The sequence below is a fragment of the Ctenopharyngodon idella genome, chromosome 24 (genome assembly GCF_019924925.1).
Source record: "Ctenopharyngodon idella isolate HZGC_01 chromosome 24, HZGC01, whole genome shotgun sequence".
NCBI lineage: Eukaryota > Metazoa > Chordata > Actinopteri > Cypriniformes > Xenocyprididae > Ctenopharyngodon > Ctenopharyngodon idella.
The window spans coordinates 28,905,623-28,930,495 of record NC_067243.1 but is presented as its reverse complement, the minus strand read 5'-3'; the positions used below and the strand labels follow the sequence as shown (position 1 = coordinate 28,930,495).

At 41.9% G+C, this 24,873-nt stretch overlaps 1 gene segment (V, D, J or C); it reads right to left on the bottom strand.

The window, feature by feature from the left end:
* Positions 1 to 24,873, bottom strand: part of LOC127506794 (Ig kappa chain V-III region MOPC 63-like) — a 135,239-nt gene that overhangs the window by 28,673 nt on the left and 81,693 nt on the right.

Below are 24,873 nucleotides of genomic sequence, written 5' to 3'. Positions count from 1 at the left end.
AAGGATGTTTGAATGGATAAGAGAGAGGGGGAAGGGAGGGTTCAAGAGAACAAGACAAACAGTACTGTAGGATTTGAGAAGTCAGGTGATTGGTTGAGGCGCGGCGCCGCTCCCTCACGGGCGACTGCCGCCCACACAAACATAATAAAAACATAACATAAAGTCCAGGCCTGGTCCTCTCTCATCCTTCACTGTTGTCACTCCTCCATGAGAGATACGAGATCGGTGCAGTGCGCAGGTGACGCTCCTTAGCAATCACTCCACCGGCCTGGTGCTGTTCTCTCACGGCTCTCGCCCCGCCCTGCTCGTCACAATATTATTCTGATATAGTAAATAGTATGTATGTAAATTTCACATTATGTAGCAGAGACGTGGTCACATGATTCCTCATAAATTTCTCAGTGCTGATGATAAATAAACCAATCACAGTTGTGTTATTAAAGCCGGAGTCAAACTGTCAGTCAAACTGGTCACATGACTGAATGTGGACACAGAGATGGACGTTCATCTGCACATCCTCAGCATTACAATAGTGCGTTACTCCCTAAAAAAGTAACTAATTGTGGAAAGTAATGCATTACATTACTTTTGTGTTACTTTTTCTCACCTGGGCTGGGTTTGCTTGTTTTTAATAACAACAAAAAAGTTTCATTTCACACCAAAAGTGAAATTAATAAGCCTCAGACTGAAGGAAATGCAAATTCCCAGCTGTACAGTAGAGGGCGCAGCTCAAACAAACCTTTAGGCTGTGCTGCCATTCTGGATTGCAGAAGAATAGGATGCAGGAGAAGAAAGTTCAACACTCTTACTTCAGCAATAAAACTTAAAAATAAATACATTTCAAGATTGTATTTCACTGTTTTTATTTATTTTGAGGAATACTGACTCTGATTTTGTGTAAGTGAGATGAGTAAATGCATATTCACATTTAGTCTATACAATAACCATCATTCACACACAACACCTCTGCACTTTATTTCTCTCTGCATGAGGACAGGAGAGCTGTCAGTCAATACATGGGAAAACAAGTAACTTGAGTAACTTATTTGAAAAAATAAAATAAATTTTGTTGTAAATTTAAAAGTAATACTTTACCAGTGTAAGGCGTGGGGTTTAGCTGTCCATAGGTTGATTTCAATAAAGACGATGGAATGGAAATATTCACGGCTAATAACTTTTATTGAGCAGAATATTAGAACTGGGGGAGAGCAACACCTTACTTCGTGCCCGAACACTCTCTACTCTCGCACCTCCCCTTCACATCACAACCTCCTCCCTGTGGACTCAACACCAAAATAAAAGTCCTTGATAGAAAATAATGTAAAACAAAAAAAACAAACAGAATACAATGAACGTTAAACAAGCAACCTCACATTAGTTACCCCATGTGAAAAGAAACGTCCACGTTTTCAACATACAGAAAGTAACAATGTCATGAATAAACCAGACAAAGCAATGTGCAGATTGTTGGTGCAACACGACCACGATTTTCAATTAACAATATGATCTGTATTCCACATGAGACATTCAAGGACCTCAAAAATAAGAAAAAAAAAAAATAATAATAAATACATAAAGCAAAGATATTCTTTCTTCTCTTTTTTTTTTTTTCTTACTTCACAACATAGTCTTTGAACCTTGCAGGCAATCTGACAGGCCTGCGACCTAACGGTCTAGAGTCTAGAACAGCATGTGGGGCCATAGCGGTAAGATGGTCCACTTTTGAGCTTGCAGTGTCACCAGACTGTGGGACATTAAACTGTCCAGTGCTTTGAGTTAAGTTCAGTGGGGGCTGTCCCAAAAGCAAAGACCTAGCCAAACTCTGATTGGGGACTCCTCCAGTAAAAACGACAGAAGGCAAGTTCTCTTGGGCACCAAGTGTATTAGAATTAGAAGTACTAGAGGGTACCTCCTTTTCAACAGGCTGTGCAATGGGAGACGATGCATCCAATACTGTTCGCCCCAGCTGATATGTGGAAGCCAGGTAGGGTTTAAGACGGTTATGATGTACCACTTGGGGTGTCTTTTCAGGAAAACCTTTTGGCTGAATAGCATACAGTACAGAATAGCCATCGGCAGGCTGAACAATTTGTGTTACAATGTAGGGTCCTTTCCAGCGTGGGGCCAGTTTACATCGGGAATGAGCAGGATCATTCAGCCAAACCAAGTCTCCCACACTGTACGTGGTGTATTTGGCCTTTTTATCATATTGCGCTTTTTGTTGTACATGAGCATGTTCCTGATTCTCCTTACGGAACTGGAATGCAAAATGTAGTTTCCTGTAGACAGATGTAGCATACTCTGCAGGGGTGCCCGCAAAGGCACTGGAAGATTCAGCAGGACAAGGAAAGAGTAAATGAACAGGCAGTCTGGCTTCACGTCCATGAACAAGGAAGAAAGGGGTGTATCCAGTACTGCTGTGTACACTGGTATTGTAAGAGAACTGGATTGACCTCAACATAGTATCCCATGGTTCTGTTTGCTGATACAGACTTTTACTCAACTGATCTTTCAGGGTGCGATTGAATCTTTCGATTAAACCATCTCCCTCAGGATGATAAGGAGAAGTCCTAGTTTTGGTGACACCCAACTTGGAACACAACTCCTTGATTAAATCTGCCTCGAACTGACGGCCTTGATCTGTATGAAGGCATTCAGGAACACCATGCTCTGTAACATACTGCTCAAAAATACAGTGTGCAACCGTTACAGCTCTTTGGTCCTTCATAGGGTACAAATTCATATACTTGGTGAAATAGTCTTGAAGAACGAGGACATATTTATGGCCCGATGGTGTCACAGGAAGCTCTGTAATGTCAGCTGCCACCTTTTCGAAAGGACGATTGGCATGAATAGTCTGTAGGGGAGCTACTCGATGTGGAACTGGCATAAATCTAGACTGGCAGGAAACACACTGTTGGCAGTAGTTCTCTATGTCTCTCGCCATGTATGGCCAATAGAAATGCTCCCTGGCCCTTGCAAGTGTCTTTTTATGACCAAGGTGACCTACAGTGGAATGTCCATGTAAAAACTGTAACACCTGGGGGACAGCTTTGCTGGGAATGACTACATGAAGAGTGGGTGATTCTTTTGGTTTGTTACAGGCAAAACGGTAGATTTTCCTATCCTGCAAATGCAGCCTATCAAACTGTCGCCAATATACTTTGAGCTCTGCCGAACCTTTCTTTAGAACCCAAGATGGAGGTCTCCTTCCATCCTTTAACCACTCAATCACTGTCCTCAGTGTGACATCATCTTTTTGACACTGTGCAATATCGACTGACAAAGACTGGGAAAGGTCTATGACAGCATGAGCAGTAAGAGGGGCTGTGATTACAGATGGTTCTGGCTTGCCTGTCATTGAGAGATCAGAAGTAGGCTGAGGAATGGCATCGCTTTGACTTGGGCGTCTAGACAGTGAGTCTGCATTTGTGTGCTTTACGCCAGTCCTGTGCTTAATGACCCAATTGTACACATCAAGCTCCAATGCCCAACGGGCCCTGCGTCCTGTTGGATCTCGAACGATAGGCATTTTCTTTAAACCCAACAAGGGGCGATGATCTCTAACAATCACAAAGGGGCACCCTTGCAAGTAGTGTGAGAAATGTCTAACGGACCAAACAATAGCCCACCATTCTCTGTCAAAGGTGGACCAGTTGCGCTCTGTTGCACTTAGCACATGACTGGCATAGGCTACTACCTTTTCAACACCCTGTTGTTGTTGTGCAAGAACGGAGCCAATAGCGTGGTGAGATGCATCCGTATATAGAATAAAAGACTTGCTGAAATCAGGGTAAGTGAGGATAGGAGGGGGAGATAGAGCATTCTGAAAATACTGAAAAGTGTCTTCACATTCTTCACTCCAAGTGAATTTGGCATGTTTCCTTGTCAGACTGTGTAAGGGAGCTGCTTTTTCTGCAAAATCTTTGATAAAACGGCGATAGTATGAACAGAGGCCAATGAAAGCTCTAACCTCTGTAGGTGTAGTTGGACGAGGCCAGTTCAACACTTTCTCAGTCACCTTGGGGTCTGGTTGAATGCCATCCTTTGAAACCACATGTCCTAGAAAGAGTACAGATCGCTTGAAAAACTGACATTTTTGAGGATGGAGTTTGAGACCAGCTTGCCGCAGTCTACCAAACACTTCAGAGAGATCGTGGATGTGGTCTTGAAAGGTCTTACTGAAGACTATTATGTCATCAAGATATACCAAAGTCTTAGACCAATGGATGCCACGAAGAACAAGCTCCATCAATCGCTGAAATGTCGGGGGGGCATTAGTAAGGCCCATTGGCATGACCTTAAAATGATACAGGGAATCACCTGTAGTAAAGGCAGTTTTTTCCCTACTAGCATCATCCATTTGAATCTGCCAATAGCCACTTGACAAATCTAACGTACTAAAGAGGGTGTCCAAACTGTCATCCACACGTGGGAGTGGGTGTGCATCTTTGATTGTAATCGAGTTTAAACGTCTGTAATCGATACAAAATCTGTAAGATCCATCCTTCTTACGAACAAGTATCACTGGGGAGGCCCATGGACTATGGCTAGGCTCAATTAAGTCAGCATCAAGAAGTTTCTGTATTTGTTTGTGGATTTCCTCTCGTAGGACAGGAGATGTACGATATGCCCTCTGACGTACAGGGGACGTAGAGGATGTGTGTATGCTATGCTTAATCAAATCAGTTCGACCTAGATCAGTAGAGGAAGTACTGAAGACATCACAGTTCTCTTGTAGGAGGGAGTGAACTACTTTCACCTCATTGGGAGTAAGAGTGTCTGTACCCATGTGAACATCAGGTATTTTGCATGAAGGGCTTGGCAGGCTAACCTGAGCTACAAGACTGTCCACAGGCCTACAGAAATCAGAAGGCATGTTACGCACAGAGTAGAACTGACCTAAATGGGCCTGTTTGGGCAGCTCAATGTCTTGGTGTGTAGGATTAAGTAGATGAACCACAGTGAGCCCATTTTCAACATTAGAGAAGCTACGAGCAACAGCTAAATCTTTGTCAAATGACACATTTGGTTCTAGGATACCTTGAAAACCATGGAGCTGACTTCCTGTTTCAGATACACATGCTAATGAGGCAGGAACAACAATCTCTGTCAAGGGTGGGACTGAGACCTGTGAGAGCAAGAACACATTACAGCAAAAAGGCAATGCTTGGGAGGAACTGAGAAGAGAAATTTTTTCATTCTTGAACATGAAAGCACCAGAGGCTGTGTCAATTGAGGCACCATGTGTTTTGAAAAAGTCCCACCCAAGAAGGGTGTCCTGTCTAGAGTCTCTTACAACATACATGTCCATACTGAAAATGTGTGACCCAAGGTGTAATGTGACAGTTAATGAACCTAAAATGTCTAATTGATGTCCTGTCAGTGTGTGTGCCACCTGGAAACATTTCAGTAAGGGCCGATGTTTCAGTGCAGGGATGCGTTGACGCAAGGCCTCACTAATGAGTGACAAACCAGCACCCGTGTCAAGGAAAACACTGACTTCTTGGTCCTCGATGAGTCCTTTTATGTATGGGGTCCAAACTGTGGAGTGACTGTGACTGTGTTGTCGCTATGGGCCACTGACATTTGAACTGAAGATTGGCCCCCATCTCCAGCTACCATTCGTTTCCCGAACGGTGATGTTCAGTGAAATGTGCATGCCGTGAATGGGGTCGTTGTGGACTTGGAGAGCGATGTCTGTAATACTGCTCACCCCTCCGTCGATCTCGGTTCCCCCCTGGGCTGTTGTCATCCTTCGAATGATGCCTATAGCGGGGTTGAGGTGTCACTGAGTCATCATATGCAGCATATCTTCGCTGAGGGCTAAAGTGGGTATCTCTGCTCTCATAGAATAAGGGTCTGTCATAGCCTTGCTGCTGATGATTACTGGACCTGGGGCTCCCTTGTGGTCTGCGGTGGCTGATACTGGAACGTACAGGAGATCGTCCTCTGAAGTACGGCTCATCAGATACAGTGAAATGCTGATAGCGAGACGATGGCATATAGTGATCATCTTTAGCTCTCTCAAGTGAAGGTGATCTCCGACGATGAGCGAAGTGGCGTTCAGGAGATGAGACAGCACTGGTGTGATGAGGCTTAGGCTGTGTCAGCATAGAAACAACGGACTGAAGCTTGTCTACTTTCAGATGGAGGTCATTGAGCTGCGATGCAAGCATATTGGCGGACTCAGTTGTGAGGCTGTGTACCACGGCAGGCTGAGGTGCAGAGGATGTCGGCAGAGGAAAAGGCTCAGTGGCTGTGGAACGTGCCCTCTCACACCGACCAGCTACTTTAATTGCATCATCAATTGTAGCAACACCAAACTCGTACAGCTTAGTTTGCAATGCAGGTTCCAGTCCAGCTATAAAACGTCGCAAAATTTCACCTTTAATGGCAGATTGTCCATAATCCGGAAAAGCTTGGTGAACAAGGTGGGTCAATTCAGCAGCATACACTTCTAATGGCTCGTTACTCAGACGCGGTCTGGCATTCAAGTATGTTTGAAAAGTTCTTAGTAACTGTTTTTGGTCGAAAACTGCAGCCATTTTGCTACATGTACGGTCGTAATCAGCTTTTATGTCATCTGACAAACTATCCCAATAACTGAATGCAGCACCTGCCAATCTTGAAGGAAGTACTTTGGCCAGCTGAGGTTTCTCCATACCTGAGGTCTCGCAGCATACTTGAAAACGACGAGCCCATTGAGAAAAGCTTTCATTGCCATCCCCAGTGAAGTCTGGAGGTAAAACGGCTCTGAAGTGCACTTGTGGAGTTATTACATTGTCTTCTGCCATGTTTGAAAAAAAAAGTGCTGCCAATGCAGCGTTGTACCAGTTCAGTCCAGTCTTTTATTGATAAAGATTATCTGCCAGTTAGGCTTATACTGTGACTTTTATAGTATGCAAATAATGTAGATGAACACATAAAAGAAGTCTATTTTATAAGTCTCAGAGTTTTCTCCTTTTGTTTTTTTTTGGGCTATGTGCAGTTACCGAAGTTCACCACAGGAGGGAGCAACGCGCACACGTTTCAGAAAATGTGAGCGCCGTCAAATCCTGGCAAAGAGCCAACTTCGAATCGTCGAGAAGCAGGCATCTCCTTTTATTCTTTTTCACCAAAATAAAACGAAATAATCAAATAACTAAACATGAAAATAAAACTCACACGATGGTGAAAACAATAAAGCTGCTCTAAAGTTACAAATGTAGTCCGTCAGAATACAGTCCATGTAATTGAAAACGCTGCACGTTAAGCAAAAAGCGTTTCAGTCTGAAATAACCCGTACAACTGATCCAGCATATATGAAGAATAGGCAGCGATTATCATATATTTTCGTCTTTGTCACCATACCAGTCCAACAGCAACTTCTCCAAAGACGCCGAAAACCACCACCGCTGCCACCAAAATATATGTAAGGCGTGGGGTTTAGCTGTCCATAGGTTGATTTCAATAAAGACGATGGAATGGAAATATTCACGGCTAATAACTTTTATTGAGCAGAATATTAGAACTGGGGGAGAGCAACACCTTACTTCGTGCCCGAACACTCTCTACTCTCGCACCTCCCCTTCACATCACAACCTCCTCCCCGTGGACTCAACACCAAAATAAAAGTCCTTGATAGAAAATAATGTAAAACAAAAAAAAAACAAACAGAATACAATGAACGTTAAACAAGCAACCTCACACTAGCTACTTGAAAAAAGTAATCTGATTACTAATGTTACCCCCAACACTGATCCTCGGTGTCTCAGTGGTCAGAATAAAAAAATAAATAAAAAAATAAATAAAAAAAACCTACTAAACTAACTAAAACTAACATTAGTGAGAATGTAAATGATCATTCTGTAACTCTAGTGTATATGACTTTGTCTGTTGTAAATCCTGCCCACTTCTTTGCATTGTCACACATGCTTCAGTGCTCTGAGAGTGTTTATAGTGCTGTGAGTTTAACACTTCATGACTGAGAGCAGAACAGAACACAATCTTCATCATCACACAAGACAAAAGAACAACAATGAACACAATCACCTTCTTCATCTGGACTCTCACACTTTTTATTCAAGGTAAGACTGATAAAAACTGACTCTGGTTTTGGTGTTCTTGTAAAAGTATATGATGGTAGTAGTTTTAAACACTAATTGTTTTTCTTTTCTCTTCTTCAGAATCCAGAGGAGTGACTCTGACTCAACCTGAAGTTAAAACTGTCCAACAGGGTCAAACAGCTACAATAGAGTGTCATATAGATGTAGGAATACGCGGCAGCTACTTAGCCTGGTATCAGCAGAAACCTTGAGAAGCTCCTAAACTCCTGATTTATTATATAAACAGACTCCAGTCAGGAACTCCATCTAGATTCAGTGGCAGTGGAACAGCAAATACTGGACGAGATTTCACTCTGACCATCAGTGGAGTCCAGACTGAAGATACAGGAGATTATTACTGTCAGAGTGCACACTATATCAACAGTAACTGGGTGTTCACACAGTGATAAAGAGTGGTACAAAAACCTCGGTCAGTCAGACGTCACAGTGATGCACTGATACAGCTGAGAGATACTGCAGCTGCTGATGGAGGATCACAAACAACACAATGGTAATGTTTAGCAAAGTTTCTAAAGACTTTTAAAATTAATTAATAGAGTGAATATACATTTATATGTAGTCATTTATTTTTTTTTATGAAATAACGGTAACACTTTACAATAAGGTTCATTAGTTAACAATAGTTAACTACATTAGTTAACATGAACTAATAATGAACTGCACTTATACAGCGTTTATTAATCTTTGTTAATGTTAATTTCAACATTAACTAATACATCATTAAAATCTTGTTAACATTAATTAACACTCAGGGGTCGGCTGGTCGCGCCGGCGATACCACCTTGCTTTTTCTTATCAGTATGAAAGAGACTCAAAATACTCCGTCAATGTTGCACATACAATTAAGAGTTGTACACCATTTTAATCTGTGAAATATCTTCTTTTATTTGTGTACACTCAGAGTAAAAACAAAATGTTGTGCTTTTTGTAAAATAAAGAAAACATGATGCGTGATCTGTCGTATCCCTCTGAACGAAGTTTAATCTGATAGTTCTCAGAAAATGAACTGTAACTTACTGAATACTAATCACAAAAAAATTAGACTTATGTCTAAAGAAACGTTGAAATGTCAGGTTTTAAATCGTGTAAGTCAAATCGAAAACAAAAATTCTCTGTTTATGTAATCTGTATGAAAAGAGAGCCATGTCAGACGCCCGTGATTCAGCTCATTATCCGCTAATGCGGCCACTCCCATGGAGCGAGCGCTATTCAGACGCAAATTCTGAGGCAATACACGTATACATCGTCTCAATCGTGTATTTATTGTCTTGAAAAGTGTTTATCTGTATGTTATATGCATGGTTAGCGATCTCTGGAAGCCTCTGTTAGTTCCTGGAATGTCACATGATGCCTGTTCTTCTTTAGAGTAATTTGTGGACTAAAGGTGTACAGAGCGCCCTCCGGCTGCAAGTATGAATTGAAAACAGTATCCAGCGCTCACAGTGATGACAATAAATATTGAATAAATATTACTCCTCTGTATAGAAAATTGACATAAACATGAGAATCCATCAATATTTCTCCAAATGTGCATGCTTTTAAGCTAAAAGGCTATATGAAATGCCATAGAGGTAACATGAATGTTCAGACGCTTTGCGTCACAGAAATACATATTATTTTAAAGTATATAATAGAAAACCATTATTTTAAATTGTAATAATATTTCACAGTATTGCTGTTTTTTCTGTATGTTTGATATACACCATGATGAGCTTGAGACATGATCACAGAGGGTTTTTTCACAGCCTACCTGACTGAAAGAGCTCATTGATATGCAGGTCATTACAGCTCATTATGCAAATCTTTTGTCTTCTCAGGTGTGAATCACAGCATTATTCATGAAGATTCACGCTTCCACGCATACTGTGTTTCTTGACAAAAAGTGTCTTACAAAAACTAAATCAATATATTGTTATAAATGAACGAGTAGGCAGGATAATTTTTACATCATTTTGAAGCAAAAACTCTAGTCTACAACCTTTAATACCCAGAAGTCTTGTGAACACAGATTTAATATAATTTTTTTGGTCTTATTTCAGTGACTTAAGTTTTTTGTTTTTTTTAATAACCACACATAAACGTTATTCCTCCAAAAAAACAAACATGTACATACATGTTCCTCACATATTATGGTAGCCTAGTTTGTGCTGAATACAGTGTAATGACACTTTTGTCATTGATATGTTTATAAACAACTGAAAAAAGCACAAATGTCAGGGCATGTCAAAACTTCTCCAGGGCCCAAAAATCCTCAGACCCCAGAGGGTTAATGCACTGTGAACTAACATGAAAAAACTATGAACAACTGTATTTTCATTAACTAACGTTAACGAAGATTAGTAAATACAGTAACAGATGTATTGCTCATGGTCAGTTCATGTTAGTTAATACATTAATGTTTAACTAATGAATCTTATAGTAAAGTGTTACCGAAATAACCGTTAGTACTCATGAATTATGGCAGCACTGGGATGTTTTATTGTTTGTGTTTCAGATCACAGTAAGAGAGCGATGTGGAGTGAAGCAGAAATAGCAGTTGTTTTTAATGTGTTTTCTCTCACTCCAGGATTGAAAGAAGCGGTTTCTTTCTCCAGTGGTTGTGGAAAAATATGCATACTAACTAATCAGATTTAGTCTGAAAGGTAAGTTAGAAAGTTCTTGCTTATAGAAGTGTTATATAAAAGTAATATGACATTCACAGTCGTGCTGCTCTTCATGTCTATGGTAGAATCAGAGCCGTGCTGATATTCAGTATAACTGCACTCTTGATAATGTGAAACTGATTAAATGTGGCAGGATGAAATAAACAGCACCTGGAGATCACGTTGTAATGATGGGTCGACAGAATGTGGATCCATTTGCAGCTAGTTTATTAAAAGTACTTACAGAGTAGACAGGGCAAAGGCAGAGGCATAAACAGTAACAGGCAATGGTCGAGGCAGGCGGCAGACAAACAGAATCAGGGTACAGGCAAGGATCAGGGCAGGCAGCAAAACAATCACAGTCCAGGAAACAGGCAAAGATCAGGGTCGGCAGCAAAGGGTCGCAGGGAATAAACAGTCCAATCGATAACAGGTAAACAGTCCACAGAAAAACGCTCAGAAATGATCACCAAGGCAAATCACGACTTCGCGATGTGTGAGTGTGTGTGTGTGTCTTAAATAGTGTGAGTGTGATGCGGTGCAGGTGTGTGTGCAATCAGTCCCAGGAATGAGGGCCCATGGGAAACGTAGTCCGAATGAGAACTGATCAGTATTCCGGTGATGGCTCCCTCCGGTGGTCCGGAGGAAGGGCCGAGGGAGCCACATTCGTGACAGAGCCCCCCCCCTGTGAGCGGCTCCAGACGCGAGGAAGCAGACACCGGGGTCTACCACGTGGTCGAGGGGCCGGTCTCTCCGGGTGCGTCCGATGAAATTCCTCTGTGAGTGAGGGGTCCAGGATATCATCCGCATTGACCCAGGATCGCTCCTCCGGGCCGTACCCCTCCCAGTCGACTAAGTATTGTAGTCTCCTACCCCGGCGCCTGGAATCGAGCAGCTCTCGTACTTGATAGGCTTCCTCGCCTTCAATCATCAAGGGTGGGGGGGCGCGGACCTCGGCTCCCTCTGGCTCCCCTCTCGGACCCCCGGCGGGTTTCAACAGCGAAACATGAAAAGTGGGAGAGACACGGTAATTAACAGGCAAATCTAAACGAAATGATACTGGAGTTATTTGTTTGATAATTTGAAAGGGCCCTACAAACCTGGGACTGAGTTTTCTGCATGGAAGCCTTAGCCGGAGGTCTCTAGTGGACAGCCAAACCCATTGTCCCACGGCGTACTGGGGATTGGGACGTCGGTGACGATTGGCCTGCATCTCCTGCCTTCTTACGGCGCGTTGTAAGTGCTGATGAGCTTGGTCCCAGGTTTCCTCGCTTCTTTGCATCCATTCAGTGACAGATGGTAGATTGGATGGTTCCCCAGACCAAGGAAATAATGGAGGCTGGAAGCCCAAGACGCATTGAAAGGGCGTGACACCAGTGGCAGGTTTTTGTAGGGAGTTTTGGGCATACTCCGCCCAGAGCAGATAACGACTCCAGTCCGTCTGGTTGCGTTGGCAGTAGGTGCGTAGAAAACGTGTTAATTCCTGGTTCATGCGCTCTGTTTGGCCATTGGATTCTGGATGGTACCCTGAAGTGAGGCTGACATTGATATTGAGGTTTTTGAAAAAGGAGGACCAGACTCGAGATGTGAACTGTGGGCCTCTGTCTGACACAATGTCCTCGGGTAGTCCATAGAATCGAAACACATAATTGCAGAGAAGCTCGGCCGTTTCGAATGCTGTGGGGAGCTTGGCCAGTGGTATGAGTCTGCAGGCTTTTGAGAAACGGTCGATGACGGTGAGAATGGCGGTGTGGCCCTGGGATTCTGGGAGATCAGTGACGAAGTCAATGGCGATATGAGACCAGGGACGTAGGGGAATGGGTAGCGGTTGCAACAAACCGGCTGGCGCTTGATGTGATGCTTTGGTGGTCTGACAGAGTGAGCAGTTAGAGATGAAGCGGGAGGTGTCGGATAGCATAGAGTCCCACCAGAACCGGTTTTGTAGCAGATGGAAGGTGGCTGTGACACCTGGGTGACCTGAGCTTGGGAAGTCGTGCACATGATGAAGTAGCCTATTTCGGAGCTGTGCTGGGACGTAGGTGCGATCAGGTGGGCATGTTGGAGGAGGAGCGGTCTGTTCGTTAGCATGTGTGATCTCTGTGATAATGTCCCATTGAACTGGAGCAAGCAGTAAAGTGTCAGGGATTATATTCTCTGCGTTCTCTGTCCGGTCCACCTCCTCATGCTGCCGTGACAGCGCGTCTGCCTTGGTGTTCTTAGAGCCTGGTCTATAAGTTACCGAGAACTGGAAGCGTGTGAAGAACAAGGCCCATCTAGCTTGCCGTGGATTTAGACGCTTGGCGGAACGCAGGTATTCCAGGTTTTTATGGTCTGTGAGAATGGTGAACGGATGTTTTGCTCCCTCCAGCCAGTGACGCCACTCCTCCAGTGCTGCCTTCATAGCCAGTAATTCCCGATTGCCCACATCGTAATTACGTTCAGCCGCCGACATTTTTCTAGAATAAAAGGCACACGGGTACATCTTCTCTGGGTTACCTTGGCGCTGAGAAAGGACGGCCCCTATGCCCGTGCTGGAGGCGTCCACTTCTACAATGAAAGGGAGTTCAGGGTCTGGGTGACGGAGAATGGGTGCTGAAGTGAAACGCTCCTTTAGCTCCTGGAAAGCCTGTACTGCTTCAGAGGACCAGGTGAGACGTGAGGACTGCCGCTTGGTCATGGACGTTAACGGGGCTGCAACGCCGCTGAAGTTCCGTATGAATCGCCTGTAGAAGTTGGCAAACCCCAAGAACCGTTGTAATTCCTTCAGTGTGCGAGGTTGTGGCCAATCCAGTACCGCCCTCACCTTACTGTCATCCATGGCCACGCCCTCACGGCTGATAACGTAACCCAGAAAGGTTGTGGAGGTTTGGTGAAATTCGCATTTCTCAGCTTTTGCATATAGTCTGTGTTGTATCAGTCTTTGAAGTACTGCCCGTACGTGCTGAACATGTTCCTCAAAAGAGTTGGAATAGATGAGGATGTCATCTATGTAGACTATGACCCAGCGATTGAGCATGTCACGGAAGACGTCGTTAATGAAGGACTGGAAAACCGAGGGACTGTTGGACAGCCCGAACGGCATGACGAGGGTCTCGTAGTGACCAGTGGCTGTGGAAAAGGCTGTCTTCCATTCGTCCCCCTCTCTGATGCGGATTAAGTTGTATGCACAACGGAGGTCCAGCTTGGTGAAGTATGCGGCTTGTCTGATTTGTTCAAGGGCTGGAGGAACCAAAGGCAAGGGGTACCGGAACTTGACGGTGATGTCATTTAATCCACGGTAATCAATACAGGGCCTTAACCCGCCATCTTTTTTCTTCACGAAGAAGAACCCTGATGCTGCTGGTGATGTGGACGGGCGGATAAACCCTTTGGCTAGTTCCTCCTCAATGTAGGTTTTCATTGCTGCCGACTCGGGTTGTGACAGGGGGAAGATCCTGCCCTTGGGAGGTGTGGTACCAGGCAGCAGGTCGATGGCACAGTCACCGGGACGATGAGGAGGTAGCTCAGTGGATTTGTTTTTACTGAATGCCACAGCCAGATCAGCGTATACTTCGGGTATGTTAAGTTTTCCGGTGTCAGAATCGTGGAGTGAAGCAGTTTGAACTGGCAGAGGGGTGATTTGTTTCAAGCAACCTTTATGGCAGTTAGCGTCCCATTGCACAATCTGGCCATCTTTCCAGGAAACGTGAGGGTTATGGGTTCTGAGCCACGGTAGACCAAGGATCACTGAGTTGTTGGGTGAGTGAATAACATAGAAGCGGATTTGTTCATGGTGAAGAGCTCCTACTTGCAAAGCGAGCTCGGCGGTGATATGGACTACTCTGCCTCCACCGATGGGCTTCCCATCTAGCGCCTCCACTGTTAACAGGAAATTACAGTCTGTTAGAGGGATGTTATGATCTTTGATGAATGAATCTGACATGAAATTCCCAGCGGCTCCAGAATCCAGTAGGGCGTGAGTGGATAGATTTTTGCCATGAACGGTAATTTGAATTGGGATTTTGAAGCAGTTGGAAGAGTAGTTAGAGTGATGAGGAGAACTCACCGCTTTGGAATTGGAAGACTGAGGTCGTACGGGGCAATTGATCTTGACATGGCCAGCCTGGCCGCAGTAGAGACACAGGTGTCGTTGTCGTCTCCTTTCTCTCTCTTCGGGAAGTAGTGGGGTATAGCCAAGTTGCATGGGTTCCAGAGCGGGACTGGCTGAGGAGGATTGCCGGACGGGGTGTCGGGTTCGTAGCAGGTTGTCAATGTGAATGGCAAGTTCAATGAAAGCGTTGAGCGAACTTCCCTCATCCCGGCATGCGAGTTCGGCCTGCAGTTCCAGTGTTAGGCCCCTTCGGAACAACAGCTTTAGAGTGTCCTCAACCCAGTTCGTTTGAGCGGCCAGAGTACGAAATATCAGCGCGTACTCGGCTGCTGTTTGTTTACCTTGGCTGAGAGAAAGTAACTGATCGCCAGCGCTTCTGCCTCCTTCGGGATGTTCAAAGACTTCTTTAAAGTTTCGCAAGAAATCTTGAAAAGTGGAAAACACGGGGTTGTCATCCCTCCACACCGCGGTGGCCCAATCCAGTGCTTTGCCGGTGAGCAAGGAACACACAAACGATATCCGACTGGATTCGGTGGGGTACAGGGACGGTTGCTGGTTGATGAACAGGGAACATTGGAGAAGGAACCCCTTACATCTGGCTGGAGTGCCGTCGAACTTTTCTGGGAGCGCTAGGCGAGGATTGACTGCAGGAGAGGCCGCGAAGCCTGGATTGGCGGGAGCAGCGGGCGGCGGCGTGGCGGTTTCGGCAGGACTGAATCGGAGGCCTTGAAGCGTCTTCACAAGCTCTTCAGTAAGGGAAGTTAAGCGGTTGAGTTGATGTTGATGCACCGCCAGCTGGTTGGCCTGGGCAGTTAATTCAGATGAAATCTGCATGAGGGCTGCTGGATCACTGTGTGGCGAAGTCTTCTGTAATGATGGGTCGACAGAATGTGGATCCATTTGCAGCTAGTTTATTAAAAGTACTTACAGAGTAGACAGGGCAAAGGCAGAGGCATAAACAGTAACAGGCAATGGTCGAGGCAGGCGGCAGACAAACAGAATCAGGGTACAGGCAAGGATCAGGGCAGGCAGCAAAACAATCACATTCCAGGAAACAGGCAAAGATCAGGGTCGGCAGCAAAGGGTCGCAGGGAATAAACAGTCCAATCGATAACAGGTAAACAGTCCACAGAAAAACGCTCAGAAATGATCACCAAGGCAAATCACGACTTCGCGATGTGTGAGTGTGTGTGTGTGTCTTAAATAGTGTGAGTGTGATGCGGTGCAGGTGTGTGTGCAATCAGTCCCAGGAATGAGGGCCCATGGGAAACGTAGTCCGAATGAGAACTGATCAGTATTCCGGTGATGGCTCTCTCCGGTGGTCCGGAGGAAGGGCCGAGGGAGCCACATTCGTGACACACGTGACCCTTCAGCAGCAATGCACTCACAGTCCTTCGCTTGTCTCACTTTGTCAGATATTGTATAATCCTGTCAGTAAATTCTGAACCACTCTTTTTCTAGCCCACTATGAGTACACCAGCAGTCAAGGACAATCGAAAAAGAGAGATTGAACAATTGCCAATAAAGAAAAAATTCAAAGATTCCACCATCTCCAGAGAGGATCTCAACACTGCTATTGCTAACGGTATCAAGCTAACGCTCAAAGAGCAACAAAGTACTCTCTATTCGGTTGTGGCTTCGACAGTAAGAGAAGTGATAGACTCTGCACTGATCCTAGCACTCCGTGATCTACATTTGGATATACAAACAACCAACGATTCTGTTAAAGAACAAAAAGCAGAAGTTGAAAAGCTAGCCAACACGGAAAAACAGAGACGTGACCGGGTCGATTCTGTTCAGGCTGCTGCACATGAGGATAGGAGGACAGTCACAAACTCACCAACTCACCAAAAATGACGGACACTGAAGACAGGAGCAGGAGAAATAATGTACGACTGGTGGCTCTGCCTGAGGGGGCGGAGGGCTCCGATGCAGCTGGCTTCCTCAGAGCTAATCTTTCCAGGTGGATCTCTTCACTGAAAGGCCGTGACATCGAGATTGACCGGGCCCATCGCGTGTATGACTGACACGCTGATTCATTACGCTCCGAATCTTCCTGAAGCAGTGTTTTGAAAATCGGCCATCACTAAATAAGTTGTTATTTTGTTTTTTGGTGCACCAAAAATATTCTCGTCGCTTTGTAATATTAATATTGAACTACTGTAGTTACATGAACTGATTTAATATGTTTTTAGTACCTTTATGGATCTTGAAAGAGGAAATGTCATTGCTCCCTATATAGGCCTCACTGAGCCATCGGATTTCAACAAAAATGTCTTAATTTGTGTTCCGAAGATCAACGAAGATCTTACGGGTGTAAAACGGCACGAGGGTGAGTAATTAATGACAGAATTTTCATTTTTGGGTGAACTAACCCTTTAAGAGAATGATAACAAGGTGGCCATGGACACTTCATCCCCTTGGAATTATAAGGTTCTGTCTGCGTTCTGAGCAGTTTTAAGATATTGAGCTTCAAAGTTTTTGCATTCCATATAGCAAAAACTATATGGGGAACAAGTTTCTTTTAAACATGAAAATGACAGGGACAGTAAATGTATTCTAAATGTACAATATCAAAATCCTCTCAAATTTGTAAATGGGGATTTTTGGAACGGGTCAAATGCAGATAGAACCTTCTAATTCTAATTCTAAAAAAAAAAAAAACACTTTTCGCTTGGAATTATAAGGTTCTATCTGGTAAAAAATTAATTGAAGCAATAATTTTCAAGAAACACAAACAGTTTGCTTATAATTTCCTTTAAAACATAAAATTAGTGTTGTAACAATGTGTTGACATGCATGAGAAAGTTTAATTTAATGGTTTTTATGACATTTATTTTTTATATTTTAAATGAATATTTATATATGGGTAATTTAACACATTATTGCAGGAACCATTTAAGTATAAGTTTCCTTTTGTTTAGACAGAAAGCAGCAATATTGTAAAATTTAAGACATTTTAAGTCTAAAAAGCTGCAAGAAAACAGACAATGCTTCAGCTAAAATTATCGTTTTTTCATTAAAGTAGTAAATCGAACTAACATTTTCTGTGATTAATTAGATAATCACAAAATAGCCTGTACATACAACATGAGAGGAACATTGCGGTTCACTGGAGCTTAAGTTTTAGATAAAACTTCATCAGAATTTAATAGATAAGGATAAAATCAGTCTGGATTTTAAACGAGCTATAGCCCGCGCCGGAAGTGAAGGTTGGCGTCAGCATCTGCAGACTCAAACATGTGTCAGCAATCTTTTATACTCCAAGTGTAAGATAATGATTGGTTAAATCATTAATCAATAGGTGACGTAACATTGAGTCTTCCTGGCAGAACTTATGCTAGAGCTTACATTTTTCTTAATTGCATTTACACTCACAGTTAAGACACTTGCGATTGCATTTTCATTAAATGTCCCACAATGAATGTAGCGAAATTCAATGTGGATTTGAAAATGCATTCCAAGACGATCACGTCTCCGCCCCGCCCTGTCAATCATTGCGTCAAGGCGGGGCCAGGTGTTGAAAACATGGCGGAAACAGAGCTAAAGAGTGAGGCATTTACAGGCAGATGAAGTAGAGCAAGAACAGAGAAATGTCAGTGTCCCTGACGATTATGCGTGTCCGTCAGCGATAGAACCAGTATGTTATTAGAAGCATAAATAAATGTATGGTTAGGACGACTCGTAGAGAACGTGCCTGGCGCTCGTGCACCTTATTGTGAGTGAGTGAGCGGTGCTTTATTACAACAAGTTCCTTAACTCATAGAAATAATTTTAGACAAGCTGTTTGAGATTATTGCTTGCTCTATCATTATGGTTGTATGTTTTTCTCTTTTTATCATTCTGATTATTGCTTATGCATCAATTATATTAATAAAACGATGTGTAGTCCATCTGGATGCTGAGTGTTATTTATAATAATAATAATAATAATAATTTTTGTTCCCAAAAATAACTCTGGTGATGTCTTAACACATCTTTCACATCTGCACTTTGCTCTGATGTGAACAGGTGCTGGTGGTGTGATGGTGTGGAGGATATTTCTTGACACAGTTTGGGCCTTTAGTACCAATTGAGCATCATTCAAACACCACAGCCTACCTGAGTGTTGTTGATGACCATGTCCATCCCTTTATGACCACATTATACCATCTTCTGATGGCTACTTCCAGCAGGATAACACACCATGTCACAAAGCTCAAATCATCCCAAACTGGGTTCTTGAACATGACAATGAGTTCACTAAACTCAAATGAGCTCCACAGTCACAGATCTCAGTCCAGTAGAGCGCCTTTGGGATGTGCTGGAACTGGAGATTTGAGGCATGATAATGCAAAAGCTTTTGTACAGTGTTGAAAAACATTAGCAGCTGAGAAGTAAACGAAAAAAAAAATTAAAAAGATAAATAAATAGGCCTATGTAATTCGTTGCTGTGACCCAGAAGAATGACCCTACTCTGTGTAGCTGTCCAAAATGTTTCTAAAATAGAGAAGAGAGAAATTTAAACATCACCAGAGTGAATTTTAGGAGCATTAGAGACAGTCTGGGTGGGGTGATTTCTAGTGTGTGAAAGAGGGTTTAAACATCAGAGTTATTTTTGGGTAGAGTTATACAGTTATAGAGTTACAGTAATATAGTTGGTGCTACTGTACCTTAAACACTTTTATTTATTGGTTTAAAGAGTAGAAAAATAGGCATTATTCATTAAATGATTTATATCATTGTAGTATTGGATGAGCGACCACCACAATCCATCCCTTTATATACCTAAAATGGTGCCTTTGGAGGGCACTGAAGTTTTTAATCATTGTCAACATATATTTTTAATAAAAATAACTCTATGAATGAGTTCAAAATGACACTTATTTTTGAGCCTCACACTTTTCAGCGCTCCAGAGCTCTAACATTGGATAGTTTGGACAAAAATAATTCAATTTTCTGAACTCTGGAGTTCTTGAGTTCTTATAGCGAACAATCAGTGGTACAGACTTTGTTAGTTGTGTCTTGAATGGATGGTTCATGCAGTTTTAAACAGCAGAGTGTGAACAAAGCCTATCGTTTTTTTTTTTTTTTCTTAAATAAAATAAATAAACACAAATACATGTAGCTATAACATGCATGTGTGCATTATTACCTCGGTGATGACATTCACTGTCAATAATTCACCTTGACAGCGATCCCTTACAGCATCACTTTGGCTATGTTCGTTATTCGTTGTAATGTGTCAGGGGAATGTTCTTAAAACACTAATCAAAGTAATATTACATCTTCTGTTCTTTTCTTTTAAAAGAACATTAAAAGATGCGCTCGAACCGTTCTCCTGATTCTTCTCCTTGACACAATGATTGACAGGCATTTTCAGAATGCATTTTCAAATCCACGTTGAATTTTGCTACATTAATTGTGGAACACACACACACACTGACAGGTGAAGTGAATAACACTGATCATCTCTTCATCACGGCACCTGTTATATTAGGCAGCAAGTGAACATTTTGTCCTTAAAGTTGATGTGTTAGAAGCAAGCGTAAGGATTTGAGCAAGTTTGACAAGGGCCAAATTGTGATGGCTAGAAGACCTGGTCAGAGCATCTCCAAAACTGCAGCTCTTGTGGGGTGTTCCCGGTCTGCAGTGGTCAGTATCTATCAAAAGTGGTTCAAGGAAGGAACAGTGGTGAACCGGCAACAGGGTCATGGGGGGCCAAGGCTCATTGATGCACGTGGGGAGCGAAGGCTGGCCTGTGTGGTCTGATCCAACAGGCGAGCTTCTGTAGCTCAAATCGCTCAAGAAGTTAATGCTGGTTCTGACAGAAAGGTGTCAGAATACACACGTATGGGGCTGCATAGCTGCAGACCAGTCAGGGTGCCCATGCTGACCCTGTCAACAATGAGTTTGAGGTGTTGATTTGGCCTCCAAATTCCCCAGATCTCAATCTACTCAAGGTTTGTGCCAGCTCTGCTCCATTTTAGTGCAGCTATGTACAGGAGGAACTGCATTGATGCCACGTTCTGAATACTGTGATGTCTCAATAGAGATGCAACACAAGAGCCGGCTAGGAATCCTTTAAAACAATATGTGAAGATAATTAAATTGGGTTACATATTGAATTCATATATGTTTTAAGCTGTAAAGTCATCTGCTCCTCTGTCATTTTGAAAGCTCTGCATAAGGAACAAAGACTTCCTTCTTCTTCATCATCTTCTTCTTCTTCTTCGTCTTTTAGTTTTTTGGTGGATTGCAATCATGACTTATCAGGTGCATAGCTCCACCTACTGTACAGGAGAATGTAGCAATGGATTATGGTGCGATAAAACTACTTTACATAATATTAATATTAAAAACAATGACTTCCGATGCCGCACCGATGTAAATAGGCTGCCTGAGGAAAAATGTGGAAGTGACTGTGTCCATTGGGGCGTAAATGCCACCCAGGACTTTTTTAATTGGTTTAAAGAAACATCAGGTATCCAGTGGTCCACAAATATAGGGAAATTACAGATAGTAAGGATTTACTATTTGAATGTAATTTATTTTTTATTATTTTTATGAGAAATTTTCAAATTTTCAATTCACCTATAGGTGAAATGGGTGCTTCTTAAACGACGTTTCAAAAAAGGTTCAGGAGCAGCACGGTCCTGAATGAAACGTCCCCATCTGACTAACAGAGAACCGTATGGGAACGTTCTGTTAATGTCCCAAATGTCCTCTTTGTAACGATCTTATGTGACCATAGAATAACCAATATGGAACGTCCCTCTAAAGTCATATAAAGAAACTTGAACTGCAGCACTTTTATAACCAAAAGAGGATGTTTTACAAACATCTCTAATGTGAAGGTTCAGGATTTCCGTCACATTTAGAAAACTTTTAGGGAACGGTGCGCAAGGTCACGAGAACGTCCCCTCCTATGTGAGATGGATGTAGATCTGCACATCATCAGTGTCTCAGTAGTCAGAGTAAAAATAAAACTACTGAACTAACTAAAAATAACATTAGTGAGAATGGAAATGATCATTCTGTAACTCTAGTGTATATTAGTTTGTCTGTTGTAAATCCTGCCCACTTCTTTGCATTGTCACACATGCTTCAGTGTCATTAATATGTATTCTTAAACAGTAAAGCTGTGTTCACACAGTGATAAAGAGTGGTACAAAAACCTCGGTCAGTCAGACGTCACAGTGATGCACTGATACAGCTGAGAGATACTGCAGCTGCTGATGGAGGATCACAAACAACACAATGACAATGTTCAGCAAAGTTTCTAAAGACTTTTAAAATTAATAGAGTAAATATAAATGTATATGTAGTCATTTATTTTATTACTAATTTTAATGATATGAATTATGGCAGCACTGGGACGTTTTATTGTTTGTGTTTCAGATCACAGTATGAGAGCGATGTGGAGTGAAGCAGAAATAGCAGTTGTTTTTAATGTGTTTTCTCTCACTCCAGGATTGAAAGAAGCGGTTTCTTTCTCCAGTGGTTGTGGGAAATATGCATACTAACTAATCAGATTTAGTCTGAAAGGTAAGTTAGAAAGTTCTTGCTTATAGAAGTGTTATATAAAAGTAATATGACATTCACAGTCGTGCTGCTCTTCATGTCTATGGTAGAATCACAGCCGTGCTGATATTCAGTATAACTGCACTCTTGATCATGTGAAACTGATTAAATGTGATAGGATGAAAAAACAGCACAACACCTTCAATATTTTAAACACAACATCATCAAGGGCGTGTAACACTAATAACAATATGGCAGTGTGTATGTGTGTCACAGCGCTGTGATGTTAACACTTGTTAACACAGTTCAGTTCGCATACAACTGTGTCAATGCAGGCAGATCAAAACATTGTTGAAAGGAACTGAAGTACACCAGAAAACAAGGATAATTAATGACACATGAGCTTTTTCACATTTTGGCTCAGGAAAAAAATCTTCCTGATAATGTTTGAGGCTCAGAAACACTCTCTCTGTTTCAGATTAAAGACACATCTCTTTATCCAAGCATTCACACAACGCTTCTCATAAACTTACTACAATTATACTGTATCTGATGAAATGTTATGATCGTCACATGATCATCTTCTGCCTGAAATGCTATGAACAGCAGCTATGCTAATTCTTCTCCTTTTGCTTCCCTGTTTCTACCTCAGATACCTTATACTGTAATCATTATGAGCACAAGTTGTTATTGCTGCTGAATCACGAACACATTAATTTCTCAACTGAGTGTGACATTAACTAACCTCATATATATTATACACTGCCCAGCCAAAAAAAAAGTTGGAATCATTTTCACACATGAATTGGCACTGACCTTAATTTCATTGAAAGTCTTTGGGACTTTACAGAGTGCTGAATGATACAAAAAAATGATGCACCTCTTGAAGGAAATAAATGTTGTGATGTTATTTCCATCAAGAGGTGCATCAATTTTTGGTCAAGACCTTGTATTGACAATGCAAGAGTCCTGCACTCTGTAAAGTCTCCTCCAGCACTTCCAAAAGGCTTTCAATGAAATTAAGATCTGGACTCAGAGGTGCCGATTCATGTGTGAAAATGATTCTTCATGCTCTCTGAACCATTCTTTCACAATTTTAACCCTGCTGAATCTTGACATTGTCATCCTGGAATATGGTCATGATGTGTCTTCCTACATGGTTGTTCAAAAAATGAAAAGCTACACACTCCATCTTTAAGGTTTAAAAGAACCGGTGCCAAACATATAACATGCTAGAAACATAATAATCACTGTAATAATGATCCATTCATAGATTCTCAAGTATTTGTCTATTAAAATGACAGTGACAGTGATTATATATATATATATATATATATATATATATATATATATATATATATATTCATCACTGTCATATGGACATTATTTTGACACACTAATCTCTGACTAAATTGTAATATTGAAACAATAAAGTTGCTTTATATGTGTTGTTAAAAGCACTATAAATAAACTTGAACTGAATGGGATTTTGAAGATTTATTTCTCTTTTCATTTTGTAAACAGACTGACAAAAGACATTTTCAGTTAAAAGTCACTAATTCAATAGAAATGCAAATGACCTGCATGTATTTGTGAGATGATGTGTCAAAGCAGAAGTCGTCTCAAGCTGGTTTTGTGATCTTGACAATCAGTTCAATGTTCTTCAATGTGGCCTTCAAGATCACAGATCTGAATCCAGCAGAAAACCTTTGGTACAATAAGAGATCTGCAGATATTATGGGATTCAATCATGTCAACATGGAGCAGAATCCAGAAACCATCTTGGAAACCTTTTATCACGCCTTCATCATTAGATTTTACTGCTTTGCCAATGTGTTTTTATCTTATATCTTAGATTTTTACACTCTTGTCCCAGACTCAAACGTTCAGTCTAAGCCTGTGAAAATCCATCAAAGATATCCTAATATTACTACATTTTAAATCTATGATGACCTAATAAACAAAGAGTGAAATAAACTGAAACAAATATTCAAAAATGATGATCATATAGTTTCAGCATCATTTCCAACTGTTTAAGAGACAATAGTGTCAGTGGAGATGATTGAGATTAGATATGAGACATGTGATGTATGTGGAAAACAAAGAGAAATAAACATAAATATCAGTTATGATTGCAATATTTGTACTGATTATGATCATGATGAAAAATGAGGCTTATTGCAGAATTAACAGTGATTAACAATAAAACATCTAAACTAAATCTGCAAATGATTCCATTCATTTCCATAATAATATACTGGGCAATGAATAATAATCTTGTTCTTGTACATGCAAATACAATTTAGCAGTAAATGTACACTGTTCTTAAAGAGGCATCTTCACTATGGTGTTTAAATACACTGATGACTTTGATGCCATCCCTGATCAGTCTGACAGTTGAACTGAGTTTGTTATGAACTGTAACATGACGACACATTCAGTCAGCTGCAGTATCTCAGTAAAGGCTGTTGAACTGAACTGTTAGACGCTCCATTACTGACACTGCAGTTCCACACAGTAGAAGAGCACA